The sequence below is a fragment of the Panthera pardus genome, unplaced genomic scaffold (genome assembly GCF_024362965.1).
Source record: "Panthera pardus isolate Hobbes unplaced genomic scaffold, ASM2436296v1 HiC_scaffold_16, whole genome shotgun sequence".
In the NCBI taxonomy this organism is placed as follows: Eukaryota; Metazoa; Chordata; class Mammalia; order Carnivora; family Felidae; genus Panthera; species Panthera pardus.
In genome coordinates, this window is record NW_026526721.1 from 1,325,480 (window position 1) to 1,338,958 (window position 13,479).

Sequence of the window (13,479 nt, forward strand, 5' to 3'; positions counted from 1 at the left end):
CCCGACCTCGTTGGTCGTCAGGGACACGCAAAGTAAGTATGACATGCCTTCCTACGGGGACGCCTAAGCCCTGAGAGAGTGACGGGTGCCGGTGTCGGCAGGGACGCGGAGCCGCCGGGGCGGTGGGCCGGTCGATGGCTTCAGCGCTCCGGCAGACGTCATCACTGCTTGAAAAGTTCAAGCTCGTGCCCTGCGGCGGCGTCTCCACTGCGCGGGAGGCGCCCTGCGCACGAGGTGACCCGGCAGCGCGGCCCAGCCTGAACTGGCCGTGGAAGGGGGCAGCTGGGGCACATCCTCGCCACGGGCGCCACGCAGCGCACGGCAAACCACCGCCGCACCACAGCGTGGCGCGAGTCACAGAGCGGTTGAGGGACGGCAGCCCGAGAGACGACGACATGAGCCGCGGGGGCCCCTCTCGGCACCGGGTCCCGGCTCGCGGCCTCCGCTGAGCCCCACCCTGGCCGCCACTGGGCTTTGGGAGCCCCGCCAGCTTCTTCTCGAGGGACCGGGAGGTCCTGGGGGCGGAGGCGGCCGAGGCCGGTTCGCACGGTGCCCGGCAGGACTCGGCGGGCGAGGGAGCTCGGTGGACGCGAGGCGTCACGGCCGGGGTGACTCAGGGCTGGTGAGTAACTCTCGGGGATTGTGCTGAATCATAGATCCTTTGGGCTCTGATGGCTCCTTGACTCTGTGCTCTGAACAGATGGCGGTGTCTTGGCCTCCGCGAGCGAGCAGTGGGGATTTGGGGATCGCGTCCAGGAGGAAGTGGCCGCGGTATGACTCACGCGGGCCATGTGAACTCTGATGGGGTAAACAGACCCCAACAACTTCTGCTCATTTAGAAGCAGAGGAAGCAGGAGCTGAGGCATGAACAATGAGGTGGCGGCCGGCCAAAGTCCCAGAGGCCCGGTTCCAGCTCTCCCCCATTACTCGGGGCCCCGAGACGCGGCCCCGTCCCTGGAGCATCTTAGCGACACGGGCCGACACACAAAATCAGCCCGTCAGCGCGTCCTCTAACGATCAATTAGATGCGCCCCGACCGCCGTTCCCAGGGCACAGGAGCCGGGCCCCGAGAGGCCAGGGCGGAGAAGCCATGGGGCAGAGGGGAGGTGGCCAGCGCCAGGAAGGCCCGCGGCCAAGCGGGGAGGCCGAGGGGCCGGTGTGGGTCGCGGAGGGTGCTGGGTGGCCGGGGTCTGGTCCAGGGCTGCCTGGGGGAAGGGCGTCTGGGGATCGGGAGGAGGACCCCGGCCCCTGCCATGCTCTTCAAGAGGCGCGGGGAGGGGGGATTTGCTCTGACAGCCAAGCCTCGCTCCCCAGGGGCCTGCTGGCGGGGACCGGGCCACCTGCGCCCACGAGAGACGTAGGACGGTGAGCGAGTGCCTCCCTCTCGGAGAGCACGCGGGGGTGCTCATTCCACGGAACGTGCGAGGACACGGCCGGGCTCCCCGGAGCCGCATTCCCCATGGTTCTGTCACGGCTGGTCACCTTCGCTCGCCGTGCTCTCTGAAGAGCAGCACCGAGGATACTGGGAAGCGTTTTCCAGTATGTTCCTACTCCTGCGTTTGCTGCCTGCAGCCCCCTTCCCGTGGAAGCCGCGGCCCCCGTGCTCTCCGGCCCTGGCCTGCCCAGCATTCCCTTCTCCGAGAAGCCCGTCCCAGGCCGGCGGAGGCAGCCAGGTTTCCGTGGGCCGGTATCCACGCCAGGAGGAGGGGCCTGTGGGGCTTCTGGGGCTCTGGGCCCCGAGTCCTGGCGGAGCCGGGACTCAGCGTTTGCACCAGACCCCCGGGGGGGAGACACAAGGGCCATGGGCAGCCACCCACCCCCCTCCCCCCCCCAGACAAACCCTTCCCTGGCTGCAGAGATGCAGGGGGAGAGGGGGCTGAGAGCCAGCAAGGGGCGTGCCTCCCACCACCCCAGGTGGGGAGACCCCAGCCCTGCCCAGGACAGAGCGTTAACCTGAAAAACACCCAGTGCGAGTCAGAAGAGATGGCCCTGGAAGGCCCGTGGGGGAGCCCAAGGCAGGACCGGGTCTGTCGGATGCCAGCCCGGGGACACAGGAGCCGCCCCGGTGGGAACGGTCCACGTCCCGGGGCCCACGGGGGCGCCCTCCACGTGAGCACGGCAACGATAGGAAGATAAGAACGTTCCCACCACGTGCTGCCTCGTGGTCGAGCTCTGCTTGTGCCTTTGATCCCCAGCATCCGTGGCAGACACCCAGGGACCGGGTGGTGTGGTCTGTTTGCTCCCTCTTATCTTGAGGGGCTCAGGGAGAGGTTTCACGGGATCTCTAGAGTTCCGGAAGCATAGCGCCCTCCCTGGTCTGGCTCTCCTGGTGCTCGGGGTTCGTCCCCCACAGAAGAAGCTGGACTCCTGGGTGTTGCTGCCGCTGGGTGGGACTCTTCCATCCGTGACCTGACCACAGAGGACCCCGCAGGTGGGGATTTCGAGGGGCAGGGACAGGCCACACACCGTCTGCTTCGCTCCTGGTGCCCGAAGGCCTGGCGTGGACTCAGAGGTGGGGAGGGTCCGTCTGTGGGGAGCACATCAGTCCTGCCACTTGTCAGGGCCCTGGGATTGTGGGCAGGGGAGATGGCGGGGCTTGGCCCCACGTGCGCGGGGCCTCCTCCCTGATGATGACGGCAACCCCCTCAGGCCCACAGCTGCTTAGACGTCAACAGGGACCGTGGGCTGTTATCAGCTCGTTGAGAAAGGGGGGTCAAAAACTGACTCCCTCTACCCGCCCCCCGCCCAGTCCTCGGCTATACCGGTCACCTGTGCCTGTCTGGGGAGGTCCCGGGGGGGTGGGGGAGGCGGGAGGCTGTGGGTCAGCTGCAGGCTGACCGGGCTCAGGACAGTGGTCCCGGCGGGACAGGGGGCCTGGGAACAGGGCATCGGGGGCGCGTGGCCCAGCCTGGAGGGGGAGGGTGCAGTTCAGGCCCTTCTCACACTGGGCGCAGGGCTGGGGTCCAGACGGCCACCTCGTCCTGGCCTTGAAGACTGAGAGCCCGTCTGGCTCCCTGCCCATGTCCCAGTTCCGTGGGAACCCCAGGCCCACCCAACATCTGCAACGTCTCCAGGGGCTTCTGTCTTCTCTACCCGTTCCGGCCGAGGGCGGCCACGGTGCCTTCCGTCCACGGCCGGGTCCCCCAGGCCAGCTCCCCAGACACCCGGTCCAGGGGGCGCCCTGGCCAGCCACTCATCCCAGACCCGCACGCGTGCGTGTGAGCGTGGGAAGCCACCGCGGTTGGCTCCCAAGGTCAGGCTGTGGAGTGGTCCTTCTGCCACCAAAGATCCCCGTCTCTGCCTTCTGCCCCATGACCCCCCCACAACCAAAGACCTCAGGAAGTGAGGGGGGCCCCTGGGGAGGGAGGGTCTGGGGCCTGTCCCGGATGGGCAGGGGGGCCGGCTTGGCCTGGAGCACTGCACCCCGCCGTGCAGACAGCTAGTCTAAACTGCGAACCCACCAGCATGGGAAAAGGGCCCCGGGACAAAAAAAAAGACACGTGTCTGCCCTTGATGACAGTAAGGCACAGGGTAGAGTCCCAGTCTCTGGGGTCCCGCAGTCTGCCGCCTGAGCCTGGTGTGTGAGCCCAGCAGGCTGGGGCAGGGCAGGGTGGGGTCCGGCCTTGCAGGCTGTGTGCCTGGGTGGCTGAGGAAGAAGACCCGTAGCCGCCCCCAGACCTTGGGACCCACGGCCCTCTGTGTGGCCTCCCATCTGCTGGGCCGTCCCTGACCACCAGGACCAAATGCAGCCCACACGATGACCAGAAGGTTGTCCCTTGGTTGAGGGCTGGGTGCCTGGCCGAGGCAGACACACCCAGCGGGGGAGGGGATTTTGACAAAAGGCCGTTTACAAGGACTAGTGTAGTAGACAGGGTTGGCAGGCGGGAGCTGCTCAGCCCAGGCTTGAGGGGCAAGGGAGTGAGAGGCCACCTGGCCCCGGGGCTGCCTCGATCGTCTCTCCTCCCACGGTGTCTCCCGCCCGGGCTCTACTGGGAAATAGAATTAAGAACCAATGCCCTCCCCGATCAGAACACTTCTCCAGAAAGGTAGGAGAGAAGGAACACGATTCTATCGCTGAACGAGCATTGAGCCAGAGGGGGATCCACACCGCGGGCAGTTTGCTACAATAGCACAAGCTCAGACCGAGCCCTGGCTCTTGTCGATAGGGAGGTTTTGCAACTGAGAGTCAGGCGATGTGTTAGCCCTTCCCCTCCCAGGAAACAGGAGAGGGGGTGCTATCTCCCTGCAGATTACAGTTCAAAGGGCTGGCTTCCAGGCCTTGAGGAACATTCCTGAGTCGGGAGGCTGGCCAGAGGCTGACGTAGCCATTAAAGAGATTTACACACGTCCGGACAGGGGACCCAGAAATTCTGAAAGAAGGGAGGGCTGGGGCTCTCTTCTTCCAAGAGGGAGCAAATCTGCATTTGCCTCAGAACTCCCCCCCCTTGGCCAAGCCGGTGTGGCCCCGCCGGGTCCCGCGTGGCCGAGGGTGCGTCTGCTGACCGGGGCCCGGGCAGCAGGGGAGGCAGGGAGGTCGCAGGGGGGCACAGCCGGCCTCCGCAGGGACCGGAGCCCCCGAGGTGGCTGCCCGCCTCCCCAGCTGGGTGAGAAGGGTGGTGAGGGCTCCTCCCGGCGGCCCCACTGCCCTTCCGGCCACACTGTCTTTGGGAAGAAACGCTAAGGGGGCTTCTTTCGTGACACGCCAGTGTGAACACCCAACGAATCCCGTCCCCCCACCCGCGGCCCCGTGTGCGCGGGAGTTTTCATCAAACCACAGGAACGAAGGACACCGGCCAGCCGTGACTCGGGCCCGGAGGGGGATGAGCTGACGGAGAATGCGCAGCCCGACTGCAGAGCGTCCCGGAAGGTTCACGCACTGCACTGCCCGGCTTTCTTCTATTACCTCCTGTGAAAGTTCACACTGAACTTCCAGACACATGGCATGATGTCCTTTGGGATGACGAAGCGGCCTCCAATATTCGAGAAGCGGATTCTGTGGGTCGAGACAAGCTTGCAGAATTTCTGCGGGCACAGCCAGCATTGTTAGCACAGCGGCTCATGGGACACCCTGCTCCCTGGCCTGGGAGTCGGCCACAGTGATTTTTAAGGAAACGGAAAAAAGTTTTGAGCACTTCCTAGAGTTTAAAAGCAACACAGACCCTGTGTGGGTGCCTGGGAGCTAGAAGAGCGCCAGGAGGTGGTTGGCCTCTAAACACCCTGTAGGAGAGGGAGGAAAAAACCCTTTCATCTACCCTCTTAAGTTCCGTAACTGACACCTGCCAATTAAAATGAGAAAAGCCAGATTAACAGGAGAAAAGGTTTATTTTATATGCATGTGGGGGACCTCAGAGAAAAGAAGTGAAAACTCCAAAGAGGGGGTTAGGCCTGGGAGGGGGACTTATGCCATTTTAACAAAGGGTGATCCTTGTGGAGAAGAGACCAGAAAAGGGAGCCGGGGCTTTGTGTGTGGGGGTGGCGGGGGTGGGGGTGGGGAGAGGGGCGGTTGAGGAAAAGTGAGTGGGAAACGTATGGTAAATAGGATGTTTAGTGGGGGCCCCCCCGGGTGGCTCAGTCAGTTAAATGTCTGACTCTTGATTTCGACTCAAGTCATGATCTCACAGTTCGTGAGTTCGAGCCCTGTGTCCGGCTCCACGGTCCTACTCCAGAGCCTGCTTGGGGCCTTCTCTCTTTCCCCTTCCCCCGCTTGCACACGCGCTCTCCCTCTCTCTCACAGTAAATAAATAAACCTAAAAACAATAAGATGTTTAGTAAGCTTCTTCACACAGACTCAAGTCGAAGGGTCCTCTCTTGAGGACACCTTTTTACAAAGGACATTTTCTTCACCAACGGGAAATGCATGCCCTACTTTTAGGCAGAAAGGAGGGGGCAGAGAGCGCCCCTGTGTTTGCGATTTCTTTATTGCCCTCGGCTCAAAATAACAAAGTGACATCTTCTAGGGTGTCATATCCTGACCTCCTTCCATCTGAAATCGGATCAGTGTTTTTAAGGAAAAATACGTTCAAAGAAACTTTGAGGAACAAAAATCTGCGCCTTCCCTCAGCAAGCGGCTCCGCCCTTGGTGGCTGTCACCTGAGGACATTCTCACTCCGCAGCCCCTGCCCCTGACCGCCCTGCAGGGCCGTGTCCTCTGGCCCCCAGCAGCAGGATGGACCCAGCGGGTGGCCATACCCGACAACCTGCGGACCCAGAGCTTCGTCCCGCGGCTGTCCCTCCTCACGTGGGGGAGCCCCCTCTGAGTCCATCCTCTGTCCTCAAAGCCTTGACCCCAGAGGGTGAGAGGTGAGGGTGCGTCCTGGGCCCCTGGAACCACCTCTGCCGCTGCAAGCACGTGGCTGAGAGAGCCGGCCCAGGAGCTGGAGGCCCCCGCAGCCTCCCAAGCAGTCCGGGAGGGTTCCTGGGGCACCCACGGTGGGAACAGCAGAGCCCCGTCCCCTCCCTCGCCACCTGCTGTGTCTGCTGCCTGGCAGGTGTGATGGTCTGCGGCCGCCTTCGGTGGGGGCCTGTTGGGGTCAGAGGTGTGGCCAGGGACAGAACGGGGTGTCCGGGGTGACGCCTGTGGGCCCTTATCCTCTGCGTCACGGCCTGCGCCCCGTGGAGGGAAGTCCCCAGCCCTGGCGCACGGAGTGGTGGCCCAGCTCTGCCCTATTTCACGGACGCCGACGGCTTCTCTGCCGTGGGATCAAGACGTGCCTCGTGTGACATTTTCCCGTCGTACCTTCTCGGTTCCCCCCGAGGGCTTGCTTTCCGTGTTTGTACGGGTTTCCCGCAGCCGCCACAGCGAGTGGGCACACACAGGCCACCAAACACGACACGGTTGCTACTGGACAGCGTATCCGAGGTCAGCCTCCCTGCGCCGAGCAGGCGGTGCCCCCGGAGCCTCCAGACGGGCTCTGTCCCTGCCTTTGTCAGCTTCTGGAGGCTTGGCCGCCTCTGCTGCCCCACTGTGCCCACTGGCCTCCCACGATGACCCCGCGATCATATGAGGACAATCCCCCGTCTGCAGGGCTGACCTTCGTCAGGTCTACAAAGCCCTTTGCCCTGTGAGGTCCAGCCCCACAGGCTCCAGGGACCCGGTGGGGCGTCGGTCGGGACCGCCTTCCCGCTTACCCCAGGTTCTAACAGAACCCCGTGGTACCGTGTGGGCACTTTCTGGGCGGGTCCACTCTGTCCCTCCCGGTGTCTGTTAGGCCCACAGCAGCCCCAAGCTTCTCTCTGGCCTTGAGACGCTCACGCCTCCCCGAGGCTGGTGACAGTGTCCCGCTGCACCCCAGGCTCGAGGGGCAGTGGGGCGGAGCGCTCAGGGACAGCCAACACCACGATACCCTGGAACACCGACTTCTCTGTGCGGCCCCACGGACGACGGGGCTCCACTCTGAGTGTTGGGGTGCTTGTGCGCCCGATAGGGCCTGCCCCCCCTTGTTGTGCTTTCTGCTAAAATATTCCTTTCTATCTATTCTCTAGGTTTTAGGCATAAAGTAAATTTCACAATCACTTCAAGCTCATGGGATTGTCTTCCTGATAAAGTGAGTCCTGTGCCCCCGCTGTCCCTCTGCTGGGAAAGTTGGTGCCTGATCTTTGTGCCCTCGGGTCTCCTGGCCATGTCACCTCCCTGGAGGGCCATCCCAACCCCCATCAGAGGAGCCACCATTTGCCCCCTTCCTAGCCTGAACCCAGCCGTCACCATGTTCTTACACCCTTGTCGCCTGACCCCCGGGGTCTCCCGGGCTTCCCGCGATCCAGCGCCCGGTAGGTGCCGCATAAATGCAGGGGAGCGTGTGAGCGAGCGCTTAGTGACCGGTCCATCACCCCTCCTCCGAGAGGCCAAGGTCTCCACTGCCTCAGAGCCTCTCGGGAAGCTTGTAACACAGCTCGGGAGGGTCTCGCACACTGGGAGACTCCTCTTTCCCGCGCCGTGGTGATTGCAACCGTGAACAGTCTGCTTTGTCCCGCTGTTCCCTGGCTGGTGTGTGTGTTGGGGGGAGGGGGGCAGGTAGCCTGCAGGACCCCCCACGGGACTCCCCCGGACAGAGAGGAGGGGGCGGACTAGGCTTTAGTCGGCTGAGGACGGGGCTCCAGGGAAGGCCAGGAGGGTCTGGGAAGGGGGACACTGGGCTCCACGAGCCTGACGGTCGCATGGCATTTGGGCAGCGGCCGAGGGCAGAGGGGACGTGACTCTGAATACCGGACCCTTCCTGGGGTCCTGGGCCCGTCCGTGGCTGCCCACGCGTGCCCTGCACTGACGGGACTCCCGCGAGGGGCCGTGGAACCACACGGAGGCATGGCCGGCTCCCCCGCTCAGCTGGAACCATCTATTTTGTGATTTGTAGTGAGCTTCCCTCACACCAGTGCCGTTGTTTATGCGATGGATGGGACATTCGGAAACCACAGGACCCGGTGATCTTGGCTGCTCATTCCGTGTCCAACAGGAGACGAACGGGACCCTCTGCCCACCAGACTGAGGCTGCCCAAGGGCAGAGAGCTCGTCTGCAGGGCTCGCGATGCGCCCGTGCCCCGTGGGGTGCCTGCCACACGCACTCGACGTGCTCAGCGAGCGAGGGCTCTTAACTTCCTGCGGAGACAGAGGCGGGCTGGAGCCGCGAGGGCACGGCAGTGCTCATCAGGAAAGCATCAGCGAGAGTCAAGTGCAGAACTGGACATTCTTTCTCTGTGAAAGAACATCTGATTGGAAAAAGTGCAACCCGGGGAGCTAAGGTCAGCTTTGGAAATGTGCGGCCTCAGCATATCTGACAGCAAAACAGCTTCATAACTGAGTCGGGGCCTCGCTCGGTGTGGTTGTGAACATGCGGTCACTTCCCGTTGAAAGAAACGGTGACTTTTTTTCCCCCCGACTTAACTGTTCTTATTTTTCCCCCCAGTGTTTTATTTTGAAATAATAAGTAAACCTGAAGAAAATTAAAGCTGCAAGAATAGAGGGGGAGCTTTCCATGTAGACCTTCCTCCTCTACGTCTTGTCCCGTGGCCCTCACGCTGCCCCTCCCTGGAGAGTTTATAGAACCAGTGGGGAGGAGCTGGGAGACGTCACGCATCCCGTCTTCGTCAGCGCCCCCCTACGTCCCTTCCCGTGGAGCGTGCCATGCAGGGGCGCACGCGGGGTTTCATTTCCCCCGGGCACTTGCCTGTCTGTCCCTGTGTCCCTGTGGTCTCTCTCTGGCGCTGCGTTGGCGGAGCAGAGATGGGAGTCAGTGGGCAAAGTAGCTTAGCCCAGCGACGCCACCCGGAGGTGGGAGTGGGTTTGGGTCAAAGACAACCCCTCAGGAGCAAGCGCTTTTCAGATCATACGCCTCCGATTTCCTCGTCCTGTCTTATTGCATTGGCCGTGCTTCCCAGACAACGTGGAACAGGAGTGGTCACAGCAGACGGCCCTGCTCGTTCCCAAACTTCACCGCGACATTTGACAGAACGGCAGGAGTTCCGTGGAAGTCCGCGGCAGCCGAGGCTCCGTTCCGTTCTTGGTCTGTGCGGCACCTTTATCGTAAGTGGGTGCTGACTTCTCATTGGTGGACTTTTCTGCGGTATTCCTTTATTCTGCCAAGATGGTGTATTCCGTCAATTTCCGCGCATCGAGCTAATCTTGTGTTCTTGGGTTACACCGTGCTTGCTCCGCTTTGTGATTTATCCTTCTCATGTTCTGCTGCATTTGGTTTGCTAACATTTTCTTTGGCATTTAGTATCTATGTAGGACATCGATCTCTTAGTTTCTTTTCTCATATTATCTTTTGTCAGACGTGGTCCCAGGGTGATGCCCGCCACGTAAACGAGCTGCAAATCGTTCCCTCTCCTATTCTCCGAATGAGCGTGTGTAGGATTGATAATATTTCTTCCCTAAATCTCTGATCAGACTCGCCAAGGAAACCATCTGGATATGAGTTTTCTTCGTACGAAGTTTTGATGATAAACTCAATTAAAGAAAACAAAACATGGGGCCGTTCAGACTTCCTGTTTCATGGCTATCAGTTTTGGGAAGCTGCCCTTTTCACGAATTCATCCACCACGGTTGTTGGATTTACTGACATAAGGTTGTTGCCAACATCTCTCCACTGTCCTGTCACCTCTGAAGGCGTTGAGCCCACCTCCCTTCCCTGCTCTTGATTTCTGTCTCTTATTCCTGATCAGTTTTGCTACAGCGTTTTCAGTCCTTACAAATTCTTTTTTTTTTTAATCTTTTTAAAGCTTTATTTACTTATTTTGAGAGAAAAAGAGCACGAGCAGAGGAGGGGCAGAGAGAGAGAGAATCCCAAACAGGTTCTGTGCTGACAACTGTGGGGCCCGATGCGGGGCTCGAACCCACGACCGTGAGATCACGACCTGAGCCGAAATCAAGAGTCAGACGCTCAACCGACAGAGCCACCCAGGCACCCCGATGTTTACAAATTTTAAAAAAATGAATTTTCACTTTGTTACATTTCTCTGTTTGTTTTCTAGTTCATTAATTTCTGCCACTATTTTATTATTTCCTTCGCTTTTTGGATTTAGTTTCTCTCTCCCCAGCCTCTCACGGTGGAAACTTAGATCCCAGATAGGAAGCCTCTTCGGGTTTCTAACACGAGCTCGTCAAGCCACCGGCGTCCTGTGCTGCATTCTCTAGGTCATCACACGTTGTATTTTCACGGCCACTCAGTTCAAGATCGTTTCTACGTTATTTGGAAGTGTACCGTTTAATTTCCAGACTGATGAGACTTCTCCAGATATGTGAGGGATGACCAGGAAGCAGTGTGGCCCTCAGGGTGCCTGGACGGAGCCCTGCGATCTCTTTGAAACAACCCTACGAGGGAGGGATATTATTTTTCCCACGTTCAAATGAGAAAACTGAGGCTCAGGACAAGTACGTAACTGTTCAAAGTCAAATGGGCAGTGGGGCGCCTGGGTGGCTCAGTCGGTTAAGCGTCCGACTTCGGCTCAGGTCACGATCTCGCGGTCCGTGAGTTCGAGCCCCGCGTCGGGCTCTGGGCTGATGGCTCAGAGCCTGGAGCCTGCTTCACATTCTGTGTCTCCCTCTCTCTCTGCCCCTCCCCCATTCATGCTCTGTCTCTCTCTGTCTCAAAAATAATAAAATAAACATTAAAAAAAAAAAAAACAAAGTCAAATGGGCGGGCGCCTGGGTGGCTCAGTCGGTTGAGCGTCCGACTTCGGCTCAGGTCATCATCTCGCGGTTCAGGGTTCGAGCCCCGTGTCAGGCTCTGTGCTGACAGCTCAGAGGCTGGAGCCTGTTTCGGGTTCTGTGTCTCCCCCTCTCTCTGCCCCTTGCCTGCCATGCTCTGTCTCTCTCTCTCTCTCTCTCTCTCTCTCAAAAATAAACAAACATTAAAAAATTAAAAAATGAGAAAAGTCAAACAGGCGAAACAAGGCCGGCTGGCCGTGAGCCCAGCTCCACCAGAAGGTGACGTCAGGGCTTCTGACACTAACATGTTGTGTGTGCGCGTGTGCCTGTACGTGTGTGCCTGTGCGTGTCCCTGCTTGTGTCTGTGTGCGTGCGTGCGTGTGTGCTTGTGTGTGTGCACGTCCACGCCTGAGTTTGCTAGAGCTGTAACAAAGCCCCACAGACCGGGCGGCCTGAGTGGCCCGGAGGCCCGAGGCCTGGGTCGGGTGTGGGCAGGACGGCTTCCCTCCAACGGCCGGGAGGCCGAGTCTGCTCCACGCTGTCCCGTGGCTTCTGGTAAATCTTCGGGGCTCCTTGGCCCGTACGCGCATCGCTCGGTCTCTGCCTGGTGTTGGCGTGCTGGTCCCAGGCCTCTTGCACGTCCGTCTCTTGCCGGAATCTGTCCTTTTCCGGACTCAGTCACACTGGATTAGAGCCCTCCCTCACGACCTCATCTTAACCTGACCACGTGTGCGTGTTGGTGCGTGTAAACCGCATGACTATGTATAAGGTACGCAGGTGATGACAGGGGACCACTGCCAGGGCCACTCGGGGCCATGTGCCCACCCCACCCCTGCCCCTCCTGGGGGTGACTGACACGGGCTGCCGGGGTCAGGACGATGTGGCCCTGCCACCCCGGCTGAGGGTCACCTACCTGCAGCTCCTGTAGCCGCAGAGGTGTGGACGAGCTCCGTGCGTGGACGGGTGGAGGCGTGGACGAGGCGTGGACGAGCACCGTGCGTGGACGGGCGGAGGCGTGGACGAGGCGTGGACGAGCACCGTGCGTGGACGGGCGGAGGCGTGGGCGAGGCGTGGACGAGCACCGTGCGTGGACGGGCGGAGGCGTGGACGAGGCGTGGACGAGCACCGTGCGTGGACGGGCGGAGGCGTGGACGAGGCGTGGACGAGCACCGTGCGTGGACGGGCGGAGGCGACTGCCTGACACCCAGGACGGAGCTGCAGGGCTGAGCCGAGCGAGGCAGCTGAGGACCCTGTGCGGATGGCCAGCTGTGGACGGGCCGTGAGGGGGACAGAGAGAGGGAGGGGAGCGGAGCCGGGACGTTGGGTCGGGGCGGTTGTCCTGTCTGCCAGCCAAGTGGGTCGGCCGGGCCTCTTGCCCACGAGCCCCGCGAGCGGCGGTTTCTGGTGTGTGTTTTCTGGCAGATCTGTGAGGCCCACGGGGTCCCCACGCCATGCAGCCACTCTGGAGAGTAGGCGGGACCTGGCCTGGGTGGCTTCTGTGCGGGCCGACGGGCGAGGGGCTGACGGAGGGTCTGGACGGGCCAGCTGGCTGTGGCCCAGGGCACGCGGTGTGGACCGGCAGGAAATGGGTCCCAGATGCTAGTGAGTGGGATCAGGGCGTAAGCCTCCCGATGTATGGAAGGGGGAGGTCTGCTGTCGTCAGCTGGTCAGATTTTCCAAGGCTGGGCCCCCGGGTCACCGGTGTGGGAGGAAGGAAGTGGTCCTGGGAGGGGCAGATAAGCCCTCCTGCCCCCGCAGGAAGGGTGGGCCATGCGTGCGCCTTCTGGGCCCTTCTTCCCCCAGACACCGTGGGCCCGGGTTAACCCCCCAGGGCTCCTGTGGGGGCGGGGTGCAGAGGTGAGCTGGCCCGTCAAGGCCCCACACAGGCTGAGTGCCCCCCCCCTCCCCCCGCAACGAAAGGGCTCCCTTCTCTCAGGCTCTGGGGCCAGGGGGAGGAGAGGGGACATCCTCCCCTGACCCCAGTGCTCTGCTGCGGGTGGGCGGCGGGGAGTCAGGGAGGCCGGGCCTCCGCTGGCCTCAGATCCACAGTGCTCTGGAGGCCCTGGTGTGAGCTGAAGGCACGTCCAGTGTGAGGTCTCGGCATCCCGCACGCCGGGCCGGAGGGTCTTTAACCCACGCTCGCAGAAGTTTGCTGAGTTTCTTATTTTGGGAGCACGGCCTCCCCGGACAGAGTGAGAGGCCCGCGGGGTGCCCTGAGCCCTGCTCTCCTGCCTGTTTCGCCCCAGACGAGGTCTGCTCCCTGCCCTGGTCCCCACAGCCCAGGTGTCGGGAGGCCCATTTCCTGCCCCTCCCGGGCCTGTCACCGTGGGGAACCCTGT